Below are 17,077 nucleotides of genomic sequence, written 5' to 3' on the forward strand. Positions count from 1 at the left end.
TCCTAGCTAACTAATATTGTATTATACATGTATTCTAATATATTATATAATCTTGGGATACCATAGACACGTATGAAAATGTTTTAACATATCATATCGACCCAAGTGTATATATTATTTGGAACAACTATAGACACTCTATATGCAGTAATGTGGGAGTTAGCTATACAGGGTTGAGGTTGATTCCAAAAATATATATACTTTGAGTTGTGATCTAGCCTGAGACGTGTATACACTGGGTCGTGGATTGATTCAAGATAATATATATCAATTTTTTTCTGTACATCTAACGTTGGACAAATAGTTGTAGGTTACTAACGAGGACAGCTGACTTAATAAACTTAAAACATCAAAATATATTAAAAGTGTTGTAAATATATTTTGAATATACTTTGATATATATATACATATTTGTTATAGGTTCGTGAATCGACTAGTGGCCAAGTCTTACTTCGCGACGAAGTAAAAATCTGTGAAAGTGAGTTATAGTCCCACTTTTAAAATCTAATATTTTTGGGATGAGAATACATGCAGGTTTTATAAATGATTTACAAAATAGACACAAGTACGTGAAACTACATTCTATGGTTGAATTATCGAAATCAAATATGCCCCTTTTTATTAAGTCTGGTAATCTAAGAATTAGGGAACAGACACCCTAATTGACGCGAATCCTAAAGATAGATCTATTGGGCCTAACAAACCCCATCCAAAGTACCGGATGCTTTAGTACTTCGAAATTTATATCATATCCGAAGGGTGTCCCGGAATGATGGGGATATTCTTATATATGCATCTTGTTTATGTCGGTTACCAGGTGTTCACCATATGAATAATTTTTATCTCTATGTATGGGATGTATATTGAAATATGAAATCTTGTGGTCTATTATTACGATTTGATAAATATATAGGTTAAACCTATAACTCACCAACATTTTTGTTGACGTTTAAAGCATGTTTATTCTCAAGTGAATATTAAGAGCTTCCGCTGTTGCATACTAAAATAAGGACAAGATTTGGAGTCCATGTTTGTATGATATTATGTAAAAACTGCATTCAAGAAACATATGTCGATGTAATATATTTTTATTGTAAAACATTATGTAATGGTCGTGTGTAAACAATATATTTTAGATTATCATTATTTGATAATCTACCTAATGCTTTTGAAACCTTTATTGATAAAATAAAGGTTATGGTTGTTTTAAAAATGAATGCAGTCTTTGAAAAACGTCTCATATAGAGGTCAAAACCTCACAACGAAATCAATTAATATGGAACGTTTATAATCAATATAAACGGGACATTTCATGTGCAACCGTTGAATACTGGTCGTCCATTCCGGTTGGGGTTGTCAGGCCCGATAGATCTATCAACAGGATTCGCGTTTACAATACCGCATGTAAATGGTAGTTACCAAGCTATTAGGGAAAAATATGCAAAGTGGTACAACTCAACGTAGAATATGTTTTTAGTACTTGTGTCCATTTCGTAAAACAGTTATAAAACAGTGCATGTATTCTCAGCCCAAAAATATATATAAAAAGGGAGTAATGAAACTCACAATACTGTATTTCGTAGCAATTATGTATATGACGGCACTGAACAAGTGTAGGGTTTGTCTCGGATTCACGAACCTATATTAAGTATATATATTTATATGTTGGTCAATATCTAACAATTTAGGTCAAGTCGTAGTGTATCACAATCCTAATGCTCGAGACCGACATGCAAAAGTCAACAAAAGTCAACTTGACCCAAAATGACTTCCAAAATCTATACATGTTTATTATATAATTTATATAGTCATTTTATATATTTAAATATATTTATCAGATCTTATTATACTAAATAATACAAGTCATTTATTAATAAATAAAAATTTATATTTAAATTCATATATGATAAAAATATACTTTTATATATCTCAAGTAATAAAATTTATAAAATTCACTTAATATCATAAAAATATAGTGGTATGTACTATTCATGTAATTATATTACGTGTGGTAAAAATATCTTTGTACGCATATTTATTTGATAAAATAATATTGATAATAATAATAATAATGATAAAAATAATAAAATGATAGTTTCAATAAAAATGTTAATTTTTAGTAATAAAGATAATTTTAGTAATAACATCAACTGATAACAATTATAATAATCGTTTTAATAATAATATTAAAATTAATAATAATTCAGTTGACCATATCTTTTAATCCATTCATCGAACCCACGCGATTTCTAAATGAAAAGTTATTAATTTTTCTTTAGCTTTTCAATGACATGCATATCATATACCTTATCTCAGTGGCATATGTATCAAATTCGTGATTTATCATAAACTATTTAACGACGAAACTAAGCATACAAACATGCATAATCATATATACTCGAGCACTAGTCAGGGATACACTATTAATATATAAAAGATAAGATATGAATGCTCACGTATCAATATTATGATTCAATATTGCAGGAAAGTACGTAGACGCAATGAAAATGATAAACGTTAGGTTGACCTCACGAGCAATACCCTTGAACAATACCCATAACCACCATAGCTATAACCCATAATTTCCTTAGCTCTATCCCGTTTGAAAACTTATTTTGAAATCGTCTGAATATAACTCCGTCGTAGTATTTTATGTATACTAATAATATCTTGAAATAATACTAAGTAAATATATATATGTAATTCGATTGAGAGAGTTTAGAGAAATATATTTTCAAGTTTTTATGAAATAATGAAACCTATTGAATTCTATTTATAATAGATTTTTGAATTATTAAAGTGAATTATTAAGGTATGAATTATTAAAGTAAATTATTAAAGTATGAATTATTAAAGTGAATTATTAAAGTATGAATTATTAAAGTGAATTATTAAAGTGAATTATTAAAGTTAAAGTAAAGTAAAAGTAAAGTAAAGGTAAATTTAAAGTATAGTAAAAGTATAAAACTAAGTACGTATAATACGCGTATAAATATATTTAGTATTAATTTAAATCGTTATATCATAAAACATTTTAGAAAAGTAAAATTATATATATTCATAATAGGTTTCAAGTTTTTAAATTACAGTCTGTTGGTGAAGCATGGGATAAAGTCCAAAGGTTTAATAAACGTATGAAATCATCTTAATGAAAAATATCGAGTTACTTAACTTGTAGATATCCAACATCTAAGTTATTTACACTCCACTTTCTTACTTATAGATCACTTTACCATTTTCCGAATATTGTCAAAAAGAATAGATTTCTTAAATCACAGTGGACCTCATAACATTGGCCCGTAATCATATCATAATGTATCTGATAATTCAATCATTTGATATTATCTCTTAATTCTGTCGATAAATATATTGAAACAAATACGTTCATGTAAAGTATCATATATCTAATACTTTGTTAATGTTTTCGGTTAATATTATATATTATATATACATATCTATATACACATAATTATTCGTGAATCGTCGAACACGGTCAAAGGGTAATTGATTACATGAATGTAGTTCCAAACTTTTTGAGATTCAACATTACAAATTCTGCTCATCGTGTCGGAAACATATAAAGGTTAGGTTTAAATTTGGTCGGAAATTTTCCGGTCGTCACAATTTTTGGAATAAATAAGAATATCATCAATAAAGACGATAACAAACTTATCTAAATACGGACTGCATACTCGATTCATAAAGTCCATGAATACAGCTGGTGCGTTTGCCAGCTCGAACGGCATGACTAAAAATTCATAATGACCATAGCGTGTCCAAAATGCGGTTTTCGAAATATCTTCTTCTTTGACACGCAACTGATGATATCCCGATCTTAGATTAATTTTGGAGTAAATACGTGATCCTTGCAGCTGATCAAACAAGTCATCAATTCTCGATAATGGGTACTGATTCTAGATAGGTAACTTGTTTAATTCGTGGTAATCTATAAACATTCGGAAGGATCCGTCTTTCTTCTTGACGAATAAAATTGGAGCTCCTCACGGTGAAGTACTCGATTGAATGAATCCACGGTCCAGTAATTCTTGTAACTAGCTTTGTAACTCTTTCATCTCAGACGGTGCAAGTCTGTATAGAGCACGAGCCACTGGTGCAGCTCCTGGTACTAGATCTATTTGAAATTCTACAGATCTAAATGGAGGTAATCCCAGCAACTCTTCCGAAAAGATTTCAGGAAAATCTCTTGCCACAGGCACGTCGTTGATGCTCTTCTCTTTTTCCTTCATTTCAACTTTATTAACATGTGCTAGGATAGCATGGAACCCTTTCTTCAAGCACTTTTGGACTTTCAAGCAGCTAATGAGTTTTAGCTTTGAGTTACCCTTCTCTCCATATATCATTACTGCCATTTTATCCTTACGAGGAATGCGAATTGCCTTCTTGGCACACACAACCTCAGCTCCTATTTTGGACATCCAGTCCATGCCGACTATTACATCAAAACTTCCTAATTCTACGGGTATCAAATCAATTTTAAATGTTTCTCCGGCTAACTTTATTTTACAATCACGGCAAATTTTACCGGCTTTAATTAGTTTACCATTAGCAACTTAGCATCTAGAGGTAATGATGAACAATTCAATTTAGCGTAAAAGTCTCTACACATGTAACTTCTATCGGCACCAGTATTAAAAATAATAGATGCTGATAAGTCATTAATGTTAAACGTACCCGTAACAAGCTCCGGGTCTTCACATGCCTCTCTAGCATTATTAACAAATGCTCTTCCCCATGCAGGTCCGTTATTCTTCTCTGAATTCGGGCACTGGCTCTTAATATGACCCTATTTCTCACACCCGTAACAAGTAACAGTAGCCAGGGCAGTTCTATTTGCATTGGTGGCAGGAGTCTTGGTGCCATTTATATTTGTAACAGGAACCCAACAATCTTCAGCAAGATGACCCCTTCGATTACATTTGTTGCACACCACATTGCAAAAACTAGTGTGATGTTTGTGGCATCTGTTACATAAGGGATTACGCCCTTTGTAATCTGAGCTTGAACCACTACCCGCACCTTGGGTGGTTTCCTGTTTCTTGAGAGATTGTTGCCGGTGACCTTGATCACGGTTTCCATCCCACTTTATTTTGTTATCCGATACCTTGGCTTCGGTATTTGATGCGTTCTTATCCAGGATGATCTGATCCATTAGCTCGTTTGCCATGGTTATAGCTTCATGAATTGTCTTGGGTTTGGATGCTGTAACATTGGCCTTGATGTTCTTTGGAAGACCATCTTTGTACAATTCAATCTTTCGCTCTTCCGTTGGTACCAATTCCGGACATAACAAGGCTAATTCCATGAATCGCCTGTTATAGTTGGTAAGTTCCGTTTCAACAACTTTCAGATTTTGTAACTCGGCTTCCATCTTCCTAACCTCGTTCCTTGGGCAGTATTCGTTGATTAACATATTTTTCAATTCCTCCCAAGGAGTATCATATGCTTCATCGCCCCCTACAGCTTTTACATAGTTTTTCCACCATGTAAGTGCACCATCCTGTAATGTGCATGAAGCATACTTTGTCCGATCCCCTTCCGCACAACCACTGATTTTAAATACGGACTACAGTTTTTCGAACCATCGGGTTATACTGACTGGTCCTTCTGTTCCACTAAATGATAAGGTTTGCAACCTTGAAATGCTTTATATGAGCATCCAACACGAGGGTTTGTGTTGTTTGCTGCTGCTCTTGCCGCTTCGACCCAAAGCATTCGGTCGTTTACGCGTTGGTTGATAAGCTCCTCAATTTCTTATTCCGTCATTCGATTTAATCGAGCCATGTTTCTTCAATAAACATATAAGATAATTAATCACATAGAATATTATAGATGTAGCAAGTAATTAATGGTACATCGTGGCATATTAATAATATGAACCAATTATTATAAAAGCATTTTCTTCTTATTAGCGTTTTATAATTGTAGCTCGGGTAGTACCTACCCATTAAAGTTCATACTTAATAGCTAGTACACAAATTAACTACTACAATCATGATAATATTCTATCATGAAAAACTTAATGCATTAATGCTTCACGCTTATTCTTTTGGTACAATATTTTACAATAATTCAATACTACTATTTACATAAAACATATGTAAGATGAAATATAGCACATGATATATTATTATATAAGGCGTGAAGTCGAATAGCTGCAAAAACAGATTAGAAACGACGAGGCTTCCTTGGGAATTCAAAGAAATCTGGGAAATCATAGAATTTTCGCTTTCCTACTGTCAGAGTGCATATTTCAGCGGTAAGTCTAGGTTTTGGTTGGGGTTCAGTAGATGACATTTCTGTAGTATTGGTAAGACATGGTTGACTAGGTGTGGTAGTATCGGGAGCACTTGGTACAATAATTGTTTTATTAGTTTCTGCTTTTGGAATTTCTGGGTTGTCGATTATAGGTTCCTCTTCTGGTTCCTCTGGGAATTGTGAGTCTTCCAAAAATGCGTCCGACTCCAGGTCATCATCGTCATCAGTTATATAGATGATTGATACACCTTCCTTAAGGTCATCGTCATTATCAGATAAGTCGATGATTGGTACTTTTACTGGAGATTCAACTTCGGAGTCGCTGAATGTGATAATGAGATTGGTGCTAGAAGTAGACATCTATCACACATTAACTAAAACATTAGTAATATACCACATAATATTTACATGTTATAATATTTAATTTCTGATCAAAAATGATAAGTAATGGTTTTCAAAAACAAGTTCGGTCAAAGTCCAGACTCACTAATGTATCCAAACAAATACCGGTCAGACACACTAATGCAATTTTTGGTTCGCTAAGACCTCTGCTCTGATGCCAACTGAAACGAATCATCCATATTACTATAAACGCGGTACATTATTCATTGGTCCCAGAGCGTGGTATTTGACCTCTATATGATACATTTTAGAAAATATTGCATTCGTTTCATAAAAAGACACACCCTTATTATACATAATGCATGTTTTAAACAAGTGGGCGATTATTTAAGAAATAATCCCCATAATACATCGGTTTCCAAATACTACATACGTGACATATCAGTCGAATATAATACATGACAAAGGTTTTATTGAATGCAACACTTCATTTAAACAAAAGCATGAGACTCCATGCACAGCTTGCTCAGATAATGCAACAGCGGAAGACTTTCTTAAGGACTTGAGAATAAACATGCTTAAACACTCAACACAAAGGTTGGTGAGATATATAGGTTTAAAGCTAGCATCAATATAAATACATACCACAAGATTTCATAGTTATGAATATTTCAATAAAGATATTCTATAAGTTGTTGAGCGCTTCGGTAACCATACTTAACCATAAATGTAGCATATTCCCTTTATTATGAAATCTCCCTACACTGTACCAAGTGTAGTAAAAACAAAGTACTATGCAACTGTTTACGATACTAGAGCGACTATCCCGGTTGGGGTTGTCAAACAAGATAGATCTATCAATAGGATTCACGCTTACATGTTCTTACAACATGTAAATATTAGTTACCAAGCTATTAGGGAAGATATGCAATGTGGTACAACTCAACGTAGAATATATTTTATGTACTTACGTCCATGGCGTAAAATATAAAATGTATGTATTCTCATCCCAAAATATTTTTAGAGTTTAAAAATGGAACTATATACTCACGGTAGTAAATGTATATTAATAATAAGTTTTCAGCTTATTAAAAATATGGCCGTCGTCCTTGGATTCACGAACCTATAACAATAATAATGATTCAGATAATAATACGACATGTGAATAAAATAAAACAAGTTCATAGAATACTTATATATTAATTTTTAACATTTTTATGTTAGTAGTCCTTTGTTAGTAGTCCAAAATAGTCCGAAATGTCCAACAGTTCAATAATCGGTATATATATAATCTTAGAATTACCCCACGACGTATTGTATACGTATTGTCTTTGCATCAACCCAGAGATGTATTGTATACGTATTGTCTTAGAATTTATCAAAACGTATTGTATAATTATTGTCTTAGGATTTATCAAAACGTGTTGTATACTTATTGTCATGGAATGTACCAAGATTATTATATATATATACAATCTCGGAATTAACTAAGATTATAATATTTTGTTATACTAATGATAACATGTCCAAATATATATAGGAAAAGTTAGCAAGGATATGGTTAATATAGTTTTTACAATATAAATTTCGTCCATACAACGTTAATTTTAGCAGATTTTGTTTTGCTCCCCAAATATTCATTACAACTCGGTTTAAAGTGAATCAAATTGCTATGGTTTCATAATGAACTGTATTATTTAGAACTAAACTAAAAAAGTAGTGGTTTATAGTCAGAGTTACAGGTTATAAGTCATATTTTAAAGAGGTAGTCATTTCCGTCGAAAAATGACATCTTGATGACCATTTTGAAAAACATACTTCCACTTTGAGATTAACCATGACTTTTGGATATAGTTTCATGTTCATAAGAAATATCATTTTCTCAGAAGAACAACTTTTAAATCAAAGTTTATCATAGTTTTTAATTATCCAACCCAAAACAGTCCCCGGTTTTACTACGACGGCGTATGTCCGGTTTTACGGTGTTCTTCGTGTTTACAGGTTTTAAATCATTAATTTAGCATATCATATAGATATAGAGCATGTGTTTAGTGTATTTTAAAAGTTATGTTAGAAGGATTAACTTTATTTGCAAACAAGTTTAGAATTAACTAAACTATGTTCTAGTGATTACAAGTTTAAATCTTCGAATAAGATAGTTATATATATATATGAATCGAATGATGTTATGAACCTCATTACTACCTCAAGTATAGTAGGTAAACCTACTAGAAATGATGAGAAAATAACTTGAGCTTCAAAGGATCTTTGATGGCTTGGAAGTTCTTGAAGCAGAATCATGACATGAAAACAATTTCAAGTAAGATTACTACTTGATTTAAGGTAGTTATGTTTATAGGAATTAAACCAAAGCTTGGATATGATTATTACCTTGATTAAGAATGAAAAGTTACTGAGATTAGATAGAAGTTCTTGATCTTTGTTGAGTTGTTGGATTGGATTAAAAAGATTGGAAGTAATCTTGCAACTTCTTGATTCTAGGTAGTTTTTATGTGATTAAAGCTTGTAATTGAAGCTAAATGATGGGGAAAATACTTGGAGATGATCAAGTATGAATTTAGGAGTATTTTGAGAGAGAATTGGGAGTATAAGTATGAGAAAATGAAATGAAGAAATGGTGTGTATGCATAAAAACGTTTTTAGTTTATAAAGAAAGAAAAGATTCCTAATTTTGTTTTCTTGCTAAATAATTCATGCTACTTGACAAATGGTTGGTTCCACATGTTCCTTAATCATTTAAGGCTGCTAAAGAGCAAATTTTTATTGGTATATACCAATAGTAAATACATCTAGAAGCTGGGTATAATACGAGTGCAAATACCGAGCGAGTACGAGTAGAATTCTTGATGAAAACAAATGGGAATACAATTGTGATTATTTTTGTTAAGTAAGAGTGTTTTGATATAAGTATTGAAGTCCTTCAAATGTGTATTAATACATCTTAATACACTATATATATATATATATATATATATATATATATATATATATATATATATATATATACATTTTAACTGAGTCGTTAAATCATCGTTAGTCGTTACATGTAAGTGTTGTTTCAAAACCTTTAAGTTAATGACCTTGTTAAATGTAATTAATCCCATTGTTATTATATCTAATGGGATGTTAAATTGTTATATTATCATGATAACATAGTGTGTTAATATCTCTTAATACGATATATAAATATTAAGATGTTATTACAACGATAATCGTTACTTATATATATCGTTTCGAAATCCTTAAGTTAGTAGTCTCATTTTATGTATATAGTTCATTGTTAATATACTTAACAAGATACTTAATTATCATTTCATCATGTTAAATATTTATATAAGTTCATATATATATTATCATGTTATTTACAAGTTATAACGTTCGTGAATCATCAGACAAGTTGGGTGGTCACACGTTTACATAAAATTCGTTTCAATTAATCAAGTCTTAAAAAGTTTGATTGCTTAATATGTTGGAAACATTTAATCATGTAAATATTAATATTGTTCAATATATAATCATGAAAAAATTCGGGTCATGACACGAACCATTATAAATGAAAATGAATATATGTGTATATATATATATGTGTGTACATATTATAACTTGAAAACGTTAAAAAAGTATTAGATATATAATACTTTACCTAAACGTAATTGTTTCAATATAAGTTTATTTATTGACGAGATTAAAAGATAGAATTATTAGATACATTGATATATGATTACGAGTATTTGTTGAGAGGTCCACATTGATTTGAGGAATCTTTCCATTTTAGCAATATTCAGAAAATGGTAAAGTGATTTACAAGTAAGAACAAATTATCAAGTTTTGAGAGTTAGACAAAGGTTAGTGGAAGATTGAATTTCATAATACTCGATTGATCTATTTTCAAATGTACGAAAATGCTTTTCGATATAATAGAACTTGTTTATCTAAAATGTCTTTGATTGAATGTTAAATAAATAGAAAACTTGCAACTTGTATTTAAAACATGTTCATTAAATATATATGTTTTCAAATTAATTAAGTACACGATAGTAACACTCACTTAGTGATGCGATTGATATTTAAAACGTTAGTACATAAATGAATTGTATCTAACTAAGTTTTAAAGTATAAACGATACGTATGATAATATTTTCTAAATGAAATTTAAAACGAACTTTGAAATATAATTAGTTTTGAAAGACTAAAAATTATATCATTAGATAAATATTTCAAACATATATATATATATATATATATATATATATATATATATATATATATATATATATATATATATATATATATATATATATATATATATATATATATTAACTTAGTCATAAAACGTCCTGATTTAAAATAATATATTTTGATAAACAACGAGCCACTGATTTATAGAAGTAAATGACCACAACGCTCAATTTTACAAGTTACATTTATTACAAAATAATTTATCGAAGAGTAAGTCTAATTACTGTTAAAGGTACACGTCGCGTAACGTAAAATGTTAGTTTTCTAAACGTACGAACATGCGCTCGAGAAACCGGAAGCTAGACATAAGTTGAGTGATAACGTACGAGTCATTGGAACAAAAATTTCATTTCAACTATGCACTAGAATAAAATATAATATTAAATTAATTATAATGATTAATTATATTATATATTAATTAATTAATTATACATAAGTGTCGTTAGAATGAAAAGTTGCGAATGTGACTAGTTCCTTTCAACCATGCGAGCGCATGGTAATATTTCATGACACTCATGCGATCGCATGAGTTTCGGCTACAGCTCAAGTATATAAAACACAGTCTTATTGTGGTTCTCTGATCTATCTATCTTCCTCTCGATATCTCTCTCTATATATTTATATTTATTATTATTATTATTATTATTATTATTATTATTATTATTATTATTATTATTATTATTATTATTATTATTAATATTAATGCTAAAATTATTATTAGTAATATTAGTATTAGTATTAGTATTATTAGGAGCGATATTATTAGTATTACACATAAAATACTACGACGAGGTTCTGCCTGCGTGTTTTCAAAATGAATTTTTTGAGTAAGATAGAGCTAAGGAAATTATGGGTTATAGCTATGGAGGTTATGGGTATGGATCAAGAGTATGCTCGTAAGGTTAATCGAGTGTTTATCGTCTCCGTTGCGTCTACGTACTTTCCTGCAATATTGAATCTCAATATTGATACGTGAGCACTCATAACTTAACTTTTATATATTATTAGTGTATCCCTGACTAGTGCTCGAGTATATACGATTATGCATGCTTGTACATTTAACATTGTCATTAAGTAGTTAACGATAGATTATGAACTAGTTACATATGCGGTTGAGATAAGGTATATGATATGCATGTCGTTGGAAAGCTAGCGAAAAATGAAGAACTTTTCATTTAGATATCGAATGGTTTCGATGAACGGATTAGAAGTTATAATCAATTGAATTTTTGTATTATTATTAAAAATGATTATTATTATCATCGTTATTATCGTCGTTATAATTACCTAATTATTATTAGTATTATTATTATTATTATTATTATTATTATTATTATTATTATTATTATTATTATTATCATCATCATCGTTATTAATAAAAGATATTATCATTAAAAATTGTTATTTTTAATATTATTACTATCATTATTATCGTTAAAGTTATAATTATAATTATTATTATTATTATTATTATTATTATTATTATTATTATTATTATTATTATCATAGTTATTAGTATTATCATTAATATTATCATAATGTTTATTATTTTTAGTATTATTATAATTAAAACTAATATTAGTAACATCTAATTATTATGATTACTATTTTTATCGTTATTATGAACACAATATAAAAGACGATTAAAAGCTATTAACAAATTGATTAGGAAATAATGAGTATAAGTGTCATGATGAAATTAAAATATTAAAAGGTATTGATTTAGATAAAAATATCATTTTCATTATTTTTATTAATATTATTAAAAGCATTATTAATATTAAAACTATCATTTTTACTAAAGTTATTATTTTTAATAGAAATATCATTGTTATTATAAAATATCATTATTACTATCATATTAGTATTTTATTATCATTTTATCATAATAACATTTTTAGTAAATATAAATATTCTTATTTTTACTAATAGAATAATAATAATTATTATTACAAAATAATACAACTTTTACTTATTATTGTTATTATCAATATTATTTTATCAAATAAATATGTGATACAAAGATAGTTTACTACGTGTAATATAATTACATTAATAAAACCTATCATATTATTTTTATGATATTAAATAAACTTTATAAATTTTATTACTTAAGATATATAAAAGTATATTTTATTATATAAATTTTAATATAAAATTTTAATTATTAATAAAAGAATTATAATATTTACTCTAATAAATCTGTTAAAAATATTTAAAAATATAAAATGACTATATTTAAACTATATAATAATCATGTATAAATTTTGGAAATCATTTTGAGTCAAATTGACTTTTGTTGACTTTTGCATAGTAGTCTCGAGCATTAGGATTGTGGTACACTATGACTTGACCTAATTTGTTAGACAAATATTGACCATCATATAAATATATAAATGATATAGGTTCGTGAATCCAAGGCCAACCATGTACTTGTTCAGTGCCGTCATATGCATAATTGCAACGAAATACAGTATTGTGAGTTTCATTTGCTCCCTTTTTAAATGCTTTTGCAATATATATTTTTGGGACTGAGAATACATGCGCTGCTTTTATAAATGTTTTACGAAATAGACACAAGTAATCGAAACTACATTCTATGGTTGGATTATCGAATCGAATATCACCCTTTTTAGTCTGGTAATCTAAGAATTAGGGAACAGAAACCCTAATTGACGCGGATCCTAAAGATAGATCTATTGGGCCTAACAAACCCCATCCGGGTTACGAATACTTTAGTACTTCGATTTTATCATGTCCGATGAGAGTCCCGGAATGATGGGGATATTCTAGACGTGTTTTGTTAATGTCGATTACCAGGTGTTCACCATATGAATGATTTTTATCTCTATGCAGTTTGTGCGAAATACCTGATATGAGATGTTTTTTATGAAAAATGAAAATGGAAATCTTGTGGTCTATTAAAATGATGGAAATGAATGTTTATGATAAACTAATGAACTCACCAACCTTTTAGTTGACACTTGAAAGCATGTTTATTCTCAGGTTTGAAAGAAATCTTCCACTGTGCATTTGTTCATTTAGAGATATTACTTGGAGTTATTCATGACATATTTCAAAAGACGTTGCATTCGAGTCGTTGAGTTCATCAAGATTACTATTAAGTCAATTATAGTTGGATATATATTATGAAAGAATATGCATGCCTATCAACTTTCGATGTAATGAAAGTTTGTCTTTTAAAACGAATTCAATGTTTGTAAAATGTAACATATAGAGGTCAAATACCTCGCAATGTATTCATATGTTATTGTATTCGTTCTTTTGGATTAGGACGGGTCTTTACACAATCCGGCGACTTTGTGGTAGGCCGGCGTGGCAAGCTGGCTCAGGAGGTCGGTGCTTGGGCTGGTTTGCTACTTTGCTTGATTGTTTTGCTTGTTCTCGGGATCGTAACTTCGTTTCCGGGGTCGTAACTTGTCTTTCACCGTTTTCGCTCTAGAATCTTCGTTTTAGATCCAATTTACTTTATTTTTTTTATTGCCTTTGTAATTACTTAATCTACAAAATTAACTGACAAAGCGATTATTTTGGTGTTAAAGTTTGGAACTTTATTGATTTAGGGCTTCATATAGGGGGTTAAAACGTGACTTTTTGGCCGATATCAGCGATTCAGAAACAAAGTGTAATGAGGTTTCGGATAGCTGGATGGAAAGTGTATGGGATGTCCCAGATTTTGGATTTATACAAAAATCATTGCCAAATCGGGTGGTATGTTTCTGATTTGGGACACTACTTTGTTTAACGTAAGCGAAGCAGCCAAAGGTAAATACTTCCTTGCAGTAAAAGGTAAATGGAAGCGAAGAGACAAGGATACCATTATCGTAAATGTGTATGGGCCTCACCATGATCTCAGTAAGAAAGAACTATGGAAGAGTTTAGAAAACTTAATATCGTACAAAGATGCAGAATGGGTAATAGTGGTGTAATAACCCTGCTATTTCCGTTAAACTTTGTTAACTGTCAACGGTACTTACTTTCGTCTTGTGTATTTAATCGAATTAAATGTATACTTGAGTTTATGATGAACTACTATATATAATATATGATTATATTAGCCTGAAAACTTATTTCGTGTTTTGAAATACTGAGAAAACAATACGATTTTAAAAACTGCAACAGAGGTCTCACGAGACTGTGAAACGATCGAATTGTAATTAAATAATTATTTTATTAATTATTATTCACTTTAATAAAAACTTATTTAATTTATTATTTGTTTAATGAAATTAAACACGGAGGATTGCATTTTAATGATCGGTTAACGTTCCGGAAACTCAGCACGTTAACGACACTCGAAACGGATCACCCGAGCCCACACTAATAGCATAAACGAGCCATGGACTCCCCCATGGACCCCATTCGGCCGAACCCACCTAAACACCCCTTAGTGGACTTTGTTTGCTTACTAGATTGTTTAATGGGTTGAGATTAGGACCAAATTAATTATATTACTATTAAATAAAACAAAGACTCTCATTCACAACCCTATTTTGGTCGACATCTTGCTCTCCTCTACCTCTTGAACCGTAGCCCAAAACACCATCAAAAAGTTAAAGTTAGCCTAAACCTTCAACATCAAAGTGATTTCTTGTTTGAGGTATAATTGCAAACCCTAAGTATTTAAATCTGAATTTTTATATTAATTATATAGTCTAGATGTTCTACTGCTCAATTGATTGCAATTGTATGCGTTATTAGTCGTTATAATGCTCGGATTGCATGCCAGGGTTTAATCACGAATTTGTTTGCTACGATACTGATATGATGAGTTTGTTTTCTGTAAATATGAAGTGTTTAGATGGAAAGCCATTAAAAAATTAATAACTTTACTCGCAAGAATCGCGCAATTTCGTTATGTATAACTCTAGTTATGCTTAATCAAATTTTCGACGTGTAATTATGCTTTATTCTGAAAACTGCTATTTATGTATTTGGAATTAATTCATGAACTGATGTTTATTGGATAGATAATATAAAAACACTCAAAATGGACTAGGATATCATGTCTATTGAGTTTGTAAAACTTATTTTATGCCTACTCGAACGTTTACGGTAAAACTTGTTAAACAACGATTTTCTTTTGAGTTAAACGACCACTTAACATGATTTCTGGAAAATAAGCTTTTTATTTTGAAAATTAAATCATGTAGGCCTCATGTGCTAATTGTCTCTAGATGCTCTTATAATCGACCCCGAAAATAACTACCTGAATGGAGTCGAATTTGTCTCGTTTGTACATCTAATAGTCTAGCATGAAGTAGAAATTGTTTTGGAGCTTGAACTTTTGATATGTTATTAAGTGTATGTTATATAGCATATCTCATTTGTATGTCTAGCTCTAAAAGCTCTAATTGCTATGTGATGTATGCGTGCCGAAACCATAGGTCTAGATTCTGTCTAAATCAAAAAGTCCGACTTGTTGGGTAAAACTGTACAAATTGGCTATATAGTTTCATTAGATCTTTTGACCACTAATAATTTAAGGTGTTGTGACCATATCCAATTGGAGGCTTGTGATTTACTATTTTCCAGATTAAATGAGAATTTTTATGAAACTGATGCACGAACAGAAACTGAACTAGAAAGAGTTGCATGCTACGCGAGTTATAGGAATCGTATGATAGTGTATAAGAATCCTATGATAGTGTGGTCTTTTTAGAAATATTATGAAATGTACTTATGATCTGGAGTTAATCATAATTTCTTGATGAGTCATTTGTGAACAATGCGTGTCCGATTGCATGAGCGTTGTGAACACGTACGATAACTAAACTAGTAAACGTTAATTTGCTAAACGAATGTCTAAAACTTATGATTTGACCTTGGTTTGACTTTTTGATATCATTGACATGACATACTAATGTAGTTGATTTAGTTTGACCAACTTGACCAAGTTTGACTTTTGTTTTACTTGAATGAACTAGTTGACTTTTACTTTACAAATTCGTCGATCTGAGCAATAAGACAACTGTATTGTTAGTCACTCTATTGAAATAGACTTATATAACTATATATTGTTATATTTAGGTTATATTACTCTGTCGTAGTAATCCAACTACTCTTTACTTGTGGTTTGTCAAGTACACTCAAGGTCAGTCTATAGTCCCATACACTTTTACTTTTTGGGATGAGATAGCATGCTATTTTTAAACTGTTTTATGCATTAGACACGAGT

This window comes from Rutidosis leptorrhynchoides, chromosome 2 (genome assembly GCF_046630445.1).
Source record: "Rutidosis leptorrhynchoides isolate AG116_Rl617_1_P2 chromosome 2, CSIRO_AGI_Rlap_v1, whole genome shotgun sequence".
NCBI classification, from domain to species: Eukaryota; Viridiplantae; Streptophyta; class Magnoliopsida; order Asterales; family Asteraceae; genus Rutidosis; species Rutidosis leptorrhynchoides.